The sequence below is a fragment of the Ursus arctos genome, unplaced genomic scaffold, assembly GCF_023065955.2.
Source record: "Ursus arctos isolate Adak ecotype North America unplaced genomic scaffold, UrsArc2.0 scaffold_26, whole genome shotgun sequence".
Classification (NCBI taxonomy): Eukaryota; Metazoa; Chordata; class Mammalia; order Carnivora; family Ursidae; genus Ursus; species Ursus arctos.
In genome coordinates, this window is record NW_026622941.1 from 22,337,987 (window position 1) to 22,347,513 (window position 9,527).

The 9,527-nt window shown below is 37.7% G+C and overlaps 1 protein-coding gene across 28 annotated transcripts in view; it reads right to left on the reverse strand.

The window, feature by feature from the left end:
• SOX5 (SRY-box transcription factor 5) overlaps positions 1-9,527 on the reverse strand; it is a 964,448-nt gene that overhangs the window by 602,144 nt on the left and 352,777 nt on the right. The gene's annotated exons all lie outside the window — the stretch shown is intronic.

A 9,527-nucleotide genomic window follows, 5' to 3' on the forward strand; every position in this document is an offset into this window, starting at 1 on the left:
TATGCACAGATGCTACTACAGACACATAGAAAGAAGAAACCCTTCGCATGCTCCCACTGAGGGGCAAAAGTCCCATTTTTACAGAGAAGTCAGTATTTACGTAGAGTCTTGAAGTTAGGGTTGAAGTTTATGAGGTTTTCTAGAGAGAGAAATCTACGCGAGAGGAAGAGAATGTGGGTAGGCAGGAGAATACGAGAACATGGCATCTTGAGGAGTGACATCATTCACTATGGCTGGAGAACTGTGTGTGTGTGTGTGTGTGTGTGTGTGTGTGTGTGTGTGGACAGGCTTGGAGGTCGGAAGTAGAAACAAAGTCTAGGTCTCAAACGTGCAGTGTGTGCTGCCTAAAGTTGGATTTAATGTGCCCCAGAGAGTCACAGAAGGATTTCAAACAGATGAATAACATGGTAACATTTCCTTTTAGAAAGTTTCAGTTTGGAACGGACAAACTGAGGGAGGGAAGCCAGTCAGGAGCTAGTTCAGGAAAGAGGCAGCGGGTTCCCTCTTGGCAGGAGAGAGAAAAATATCTGAGGGAAAAGCAGAAAGATGCAGGAGGTTAGTGTCCCTCCTGTGAAGAGAATGCGAGATTTCACACATCAGAAATGTCAGTTCAGGTAAGTTAGAAAGAGGTAAACAGGTCCAATAAAATATAGTTCATTATGCTATCAAAGCATAGTTTTCTCGAGAGAACAAGAAATATCATCAAGTGCTAGGGACAGAGGTCCTAAATCTTTATTATTACACCCTCAATAGGACTTTATTAGAAGCACCCTAGGAATCTTTTCATAAAAATTAGGTGCTTCCCTTTGAAGTCCCACTTTCTATTTTAATTTCCTATAGCAGAAATTCCAGAAACTAAAAATAAGATTTACCGGGATGAGAGGGAGGAAATAAAACAAGAGCAGAGAGGGATCGTGAGGTGGCATCCCGAAGGCCAGTTCCCGGAATTCTCAGCAACACTCCTGCGCTGCCTTTCCTCCCCTTTCACCTCATCTAACCCGCCACACCAGCCCAGCCTCTCACACACATGTGGACACTTGAGTTTTGAGCCATAAATCTTGCAAAGTCTGTCAACTGACAGCCTAATAACATGAAAGGGGTATCTGCAAACAAGATGGTTTCGAGCCATTGCTCGTGACCCTGAACAAATCAGGGCCTGGTTCCCTTTGCAGGTTAGAGCCTCTCCTTTAATCACTTAACAAGGCGGATTGATGTGACACTTAAGAAATAAACCAAGAGGTCTCTGTTTTCCAGCTATCTACTGGTCTCATTTACTCTTTCCCTAACAATTAAGTCCAGCTTGTCATATTTTGAGACCTAATCAATGTATAAATGAGGGGCACCTGATAATCTGGCCTTTTCTGCCCTGTATTAGTTATTCACAAGGAATGCAAGCTTTTCCAGCTTTCTACCTGGTAATCATCGAGGAGCATTCAAATAACGACGCAGTGAGGTTAAGGGCTAAGGCAGTGGTTATCAATCTTGGCTGCACAAAAAAATAATCACCTGTAGAGTTTTGGGGTGTGTGTGTGTGTGTGTGTGTGTGTGTGTGTGTGTTGGGGAGGGGATGGTATTTTAGTATTTTAATAAAGATGCTTAGGACTCAAAGCAAACCTAATAAATCAGAATTTTGGGTATGAGGCTCAGGCATTTTTTATAAGCATCCACTGTAGATTCGGAGGTTCAAGTCATAGTTAAGAATAAGAAGGTACCAGCAATATACCCCCAATTTCTACCAGTTGTGGCAATGACTAATGCACAAAGCAATGTTTCACTAGGGAAGCATGCAAAAATGCAGATTCTCAGGAACCACCAAGGCCAACTGAATCAGAGTCTTGGGAAGTGGGACCCAGAAATCTGAGTTGTGACAGGCTTCTTAGATGGATTTCAGACTCACCAAACTTTTGAGAACCACTCTGCAAGGATTTACAATAGCTGCTTTGTTTTCGACTATGTCAACTCTAGCAGATATTATTAGCATTTGGGGAGTTGGAAGGAGCCCCAGGGATACTCACTGGGACCATGCCAAATTACTATTCCAGATATTAGTGAGGAAGGAGAATGCAAAACACACACAGACACACACACACACACATAACAAGGAGGAGATAAAAATAAGTTTCCTGCCTTAACAGAAGAGACACTACTCAGTGGGGAAAATAATCACAAAGCCACCTATGAAGATTACAGATTAACAGGAAGAGAAATGCAGAAATGCTAAAGAGATGCATTGCCTCCAGCCTTTTTTGACAGTCATACTTCTGGAAGTACTGTGCAGAGACCAAGAGCTACTTCTTGATTATGAAGCACTTCTTGGCAGACCCCACCTAAATGCCCAATAGTGTAGGCCATAGCTGTCCTAAAACTAAAGGATGCAAATATCCTCAACTTTTGCTGACAATATTTAGAATTATGCTTGAAATGCTTCACATGATAATTACATAGCCTTCCTCATCATCTCGCATTTTGCCTTCCTGGTATCTCTAGCATCTTTCATATAATAGGAAGCCTTTTCCAGCAGGTATCCACAAAATATTTTCAGTTAAACTGGAGTGACTAGGAGACCCCAAATGGGGAAAACAACCTAAAAGCAAAATAAAACTAGTATATTCCAAAAAGGACAATGGTGATTTGGGTTGACATTGTTCCTTTGGAGGCAGTACTCTGCTCTCATAAACTCTGTTTCCACCATGGTGGATAAACTGCCAGTTTCCCACACTGCAAGAGCAGCATATATTCATGGAGGCAAAGGTTCACAGTCTTCCGCACCCACAGACTAGAAATTCCTCACACTCACTCTGCTCATCCCTAGTGGGCCCCAGGAGATGACACAAGATCCCTGGAGGCAACATGAGGGGGACCAATTACCTTAGATCATAGTGCAGACTCTAAGAAATATCAAGTAAATTAAAAATGGGTGTGAGCACTAATATTACGTGCTGACTCTACTAAAGAGAAAGAAAACAACAACAACAACATGATTTTCACTAGAGAAGACTTCCCTGACGTCACAGACCTTGTTACTAAGGCATCTCCAGTTTCTCATCTTGAACACCCTGTCATGAGAATTGACCCCTCTATCCTAAAGCTAGCTGGTTTTTCTTCCAAAAGCAAGGCTGCCAGATCCCATCAAAAACATTCCAAATGATACTTCTCAGGCAGGCAAAGACTGAAATTTAAAAAAATTTCATCTTTAAAGATGAGAAGAGGGGTGCCTGGGTGGCTCAGTCGGTTAAAATTCCAACTGTTGATTTCAGCTCAGGTCATGATCTCAGGATCCTGGGATCAAGCCAGGTGTCAGGCTCCCAGCTCAGCAGGGAGTCTGCTTCCCCTCTCCCTTACCCCCTGTCCACCGTCCCCCACTCAAGCACACTCTTTCTCTCTCTCTCTCTCTCTCTCTCTCTCAAATAAATAAATAAATAAATCTTTTTAAAAAAATCTTTTTAAACAATGAGTAGAAAAATAGTCATAGTATCTTTTGAATAGTATTTAAACATATAGTGGTTTGTCTTAAGCTAAATCATTGGCCAGGTACCAGTCCCATCCACAGCCTGCTATGGTTTAAAGAGTCTGCTACAATGAGCAAGTTCCTTACCAAGCGACTTAAGGTTAGTGCAAATGAGCCTATGGTGTACAGCCCATAGACTACAGAGTGTCTGAGTTTAAATAAAGAAGGGCCACGCTAAATCCAGGATCATCACTGCAGTAAGAAGTCTCTTCCTGTTCCCTGGTGTTATATATACTGTACCGGAGCTGAGATGGGACAGAGAAGTGAAAGTCCAAGGTAATCTCTTGGACTTACATGTCCTAGGTTTCTCATATTTTCAACTCCCTGATCCATCCTAACACTCTGAAAATGAATTTTCTCTGATATCTGGATTTGCAGTTCAGGCTACAAACAACGAATTTCTAATGATTACTTGTCAACTAAAAGACTAAAAGGTGCTTTTGGTTGTGACAATTTATAGTACTTCAACATACATTCAGAGCAGCCCAGCCAACCTTTGTTTTCATCAGTTTGGTTGAGATTTGGTGACTGAATGGAATAATCACAGAATATTTCTTTATCCAAACCTGAGTTGTGTTTGAAGGGCATCTTAGACCAAGGTAAGTAACAATAACAACTAGTATTTATTGGGCCTTTCTGTGGGCTAAGAGCTTATTACCATTTATTCTTCTCACTAACATTGTTAAGAAGGTGCTATTATCACCTCATTTTTCAGCTGAGTTAAGTGAGGTAATCTAGAGGTTAAGTAACTTGCTTAAGGTCCCATAACTGGCTAAAAAATGTTGAAGCCTGACTTCAAATACAGGCAATCTGATTCCAAAGACCTCTTTCAACAATCGCACTATTGTGTCTCATTTAGAGAGACGCAAAACAATCATGAAAAAGACCCTAGAAAAATGTGAATGTGATATTTTTTCAAATTCATTATGATACTTTATGACTATTGCCTAAATAGAAGATCTTGGGGGCCACGAGTGTCAGAATAATCTAGAAACAGAACTCAAGGCCTCTGTCTCTGGAATTTTCTCTTTCATATATTTTAGATTTTGGATTTACAGTCATGCTATTAATTTTATATTTAATGGTTATTTCTACATTAAAGGTATGATTGTGCTCACCTCCCTCCCCCTTAAGTGTATTCTGTGGGGGATACTGCAGATATTGTTCATATAGATAATGGTGTACAATTTTAGCCTGAGGGCTAAACAAGAGGTCCTGTTTTCATTATTCTCTTGGGACAATAAAATTAATAACACTCAGCAGGGTCACTAGACTCTTGTCAAACCAGCCATTGAGTCTTTCGCATTCAAAAGATACACGGCTATAATTGACCCAGGACTATGTTTTAATTTGTGTGTCCCAACGGGATTCTTGCCAGAACATCAGATTAAAACCAATCCTAAATAGCTTTGTCATTTGTTTCAAGGATGAACATAGCACTTTAATTTTACAAATGGTGTGTAGTTGTCACCAGACTCCAGGGCAGTCCAGACAGGGGCAATAAAACCATGAGCACTACCTTGAAAATCCACAGAAATCAGTCAACAGCGTTAATTGGGTGTCTATGTGGTTCGAAGCCACAGAAACAAAGTTTCTTAGGGAAGTCTCGTCAAATATTTAAATATTCAGTGTCATCTTCAGATCATGAGTCAGATCAGTTTTTAATTTGGAAAGTATGACCACACTTTCCTTAAACATAGTACCAAAACAAGAGCTTGATTTTTTTTTTTTTTAATTTAAACCCTGCAGATCCATTTCTACTCACCTTCGTTTTTCTTTTGTCAAAATATCATGAAATAAAGAGTTATTAGGATAAGGATAAATAAGGATAATGTAGTGAAGGAGTCCCACATGCAAAGACCTAGAGAAGGCTTCTGAGTGAGTGATACGGGCTGGTTGGTCTGCAGTGAACTGTTCAGCAAACATCCTGTCTAGGGCAGCAGCCAATACTCTCCTGCTGCCCACTGTTGTACAGAAATGGGGACACTGTGTCCCAGAAGGTACACTTTTCAAGAAAAGTGAGAAATACAGATTTTTAGATAACAGTTACTGATGTTTAAAGTTGGCAATTACTTCAAAAATGATTAAAAAAAAAAAAAACTGTGTAGGCCAGATTTGGCCCTTTGTAAAAATTCTTGTTAAAAATATTTAAGGAATTTTTCTTTTATTTTGTTTTCCTTGTTTTTGTATAGAAAACAAAGCTAAGTTATTTAACACCTGCTATGTTGTTGTACTATATACAACCCTATAAAATTGATTTCATCATTCCTATTTTACAGATGGGGAAACCATGAGAGAGATGGAGTAGTATAATTAAGATCACTCAACTAGTGTTTTCATCTAGGTCTGCCTAACTTCAAAACACACGTCTTTTACACGATGCCCATCTTTGATGGGCTCCAAATAGGAATGGTTTTGAGGAAAATTTCAGAGCATATAATCTTCCAAAACGGAGTTTAATTTAAAAAAAAATCATTGTAAAATAGACAGGCTCTACCATCTGCAGGGGGAAAAAAATGACTTGAAGAAATGGTTTATCAACATACAAATGACATCAGAATGCCTCTTAGATCTAATTAAATATCTCAAATGTTATCAAGGAATCTCAAATATAACTAAGGTAAGTTATTTAAACTGTGAACTAAATAAACATTTAATATTAAAGAACACTCTTTATGTAACGGAATAGTATCTAGAAAACCAAAAAGCAAAGGACCCAAACAAAACAAAACAAAACTTTATTTTTTTAACACTTTCATGGAAAAGGTGCCTTGATAAGTTACCTTGATAGTTGGCTGAGTATTTTGGTCTGTTTAGTGAATTAAGGAGTCAAGTCTTCTAGGAGAGAAGGAGGCATATTTAGCCTCCATGCCCAATGACTTTAGGTAAAACTATCTCACTGCCTTCACCCTCCCTCCATGTTCAGGAAATAATCTTCAGAAACATATTAACAAGTGGCCAAAGGAAACCCTTCTACTGAGGAGATTTCTAGTCATCTTGGTAATTAAATATCTGAGCTCAAATATATATATTAACTTCTTGTAGATTTGGGTAACACAAATTAGTCCCCGGGATCTAATGACTCCTAGAAGAGCAACTGCTAACAAGTTTCTAAATCTTAAGTCTAAGGACCTGTACAGACCTTTCAACATCCCATTTGGCACAGCCTGGAAGTTTGCAATCCCTTAACAATGCCCTCAGGGATGTGTACTGAGGGCCCCTTTATACCTGACATCACTGTGTCTCCTAGTCTGTTCTCTCAGTCAACATTCCTTTAGGTTTCTTCTTCAGCCTGTTCCCCTCCATCCAAATTTTATGGAGCATAAATTCAAACCACATAGAAGTTAAAGCATTGCTATGTTACCAATGTTTAAAAAAAAAAAAAAAAATATATATATATATATATATATATATATATATTTCAAATTGCCTGATTATACATTATACCTCAATGTCACATCATACATGCATTTTCTTTGAGAATTTCAACTATCTTCATTTAACAGAAATGGCAAAAGTTTAAGTAGTTAATGTAACTAGTATAATTCCATCACCATTCTAAGCTTAGTCATGGCCCAGAGTAAGCATGAAATGAGAGGTGTGAATCTGTCATTTTCTACGCTCAGATCTCCCATGTCTCTCACGGTGTGAGCATCTCATCATTAGGGGGTTTAAAGAGAAGCATTTTTCATATTGCATGGCTCTTAGCACAATCCGTCTACATTCCCCACTTCTCACCTGAAGAGGTAGCAGAATGCTCTGATGCCAAAGGAAAATCTGGCTGCATTGCACATTGCTAAAGAGTGGTGTATTGTTCTCAATCATAGGACATCCTGGGATTTTTCAAGAATTCATGATATCAAATAGTCACCTTAAATATTAACTCTATGACTTGACTCCCTCAGTTGGGTTCGATGCCCCTAAAATGCAAATTAGATAGTGCCTAGTTAATTATGGTTCTACTCTCCTCTACTCTTGTAGGTTTGATCACTGTATCCTATTGTCCAATATTTGTCAACCAGTCCTGCCTCAATTTTCTTTCACCAGGGATTACTAGGGCAAAACTCATGACTAACTAGTAAAATATAGCTTACTAATAAACATACAGAAATAACAGATATGGATTCTCTTCTTTTTACCTATTTATACTATTTTAGTGTATACATTTCTGCTTCTTTGTGATCAGCAGCAGAACATTCAAACTCCCTATGTCTCATTTGCTCTTATGTAAATGAGGATTATAATATAGCCTGTCTCTGAGAATTGTGACAATCAAATGACATGGTACATGGGAAGAACCTAAACTGGTGTCTGGCACATTGTAAAACATTTAAAAACATTCAATATTATTATTGTTGTTGTTATTGTTATTCTATTTTTTAAACGTACTGAGTAATGTTCTAGGTCCTGGGAAGCACAGATGAATAAGATCAGATCTTGCCTTTAGAAAGATGAAAGTTCAGTGGGGAAGAAAACTAAAATGAATGATCATAATTCAAAAATAGCCTTCCATTTATGCCTTCTTAGAATTTGGTTTAGAGTTTTCAAATGGGTATGTTTATGACATCCTGGTTTTCAGCTCCATGTATGTACAATGTAAAACAAATTCAACTTCTGATTCTTTGTGATGCCAGATGTGTTTTCTGTGAAGTGACTTCTCTTGAGAATTAAATGGGAAGACAACCCACGGGTTATAAAGAACAATAGATTTTACATGTCCTGCCTGTAATTTGTCTGAGTCAGAGTTTCCTCATCTATATCTTTACTAAATAACCTTCTTTGAATATTGTCTTCCAAATTCTTAGAGATAATAGTTATAAATCAAGATAAAGAGATTTCAGGAGATGACAAGTGAAATGACAGTGAACAAATACTATCCTAAAGGACAAAAAGGCATTAGTGAACCACAGCAAAATTACCCAAAAGGACAAGGTATATAATTTAAAGGGAGTGGTCTTTTTCAAATGCCCTGAGTCAAGGAGGCTCATTTGCAGCTTTGGGCTTATTTAATAACATTAAGCAAGAACACTTAACTATCTACAAGAAGGACCGAGAGCATAAATCAGACATCAGTCCACATATTTCAAGATCAAAGCTGTAAAGCAAAATGATTTGTGGGAGCAACTAAACAGTGTGAATATATTATAGCTTTTCAGAGAATACTTAAACATATTAGTTGTCCAAATTAGGATTTTGTTGTTGTTGATGGAGCCAAAACCAAAATATGTGCCATTGAGGTTTCTTCCTTCTCACCTACAGGATACTTTCAGTAAAGTAAAACTTTCTCCAACACTTCTTAATGATGGACTATTGATATAGATATAATTAATTAGAAAAGTCATTACTCTATGATCAGAAAAAAAAATCTAAATTTCCAAACGATTAATTCTTATGGAAATAGTGCCACATTTACCGGAACTATAATTTGCATCAATTATGAGATTCTCCCACAAAGAAGCTAAGAACCATAACCCAGCACCAAAATTCAAGACAACCACATGAGTATTTGGCATTGGTATTTACTATCTAGATTATGTATGACTTTGAGGTCATATTTAGGGTATTTTTTTAATGTTCCTGTATACTGTATACTACTCTACAACTGAAAAAATATTTTGAATCCTAATTTTCTTCCATTTCACATACAGCTGACTTTGCCACAATTTAAAAAACATATTGAAAACAGTATGCATGTGTTTTCTTGCATTCAGTGAATGACTGCATAGGTCTCCCTGTCTTTCCGTGCAGCTAAATTTCTTTTGCACTTGTGTTGCCAATGCACCATAAGGAACAGAACTGAACTGTCCTGCATATAATTAGTCTAAGTCAGAGTTTCCTCATCTATATTTTCACTAGACAGTAGATACTCAGTAAATCATTTTAAATATATAATGTATGAATTAGTTGGGGCCTAAAGTAACATACTGGAAAAGTCCTAAATACATGGACTATCAGGGGAAAAAAATAAATTTTCAAAAAATTTCCAAATAATTTTTACACAAAGTGCTACATTATTTTG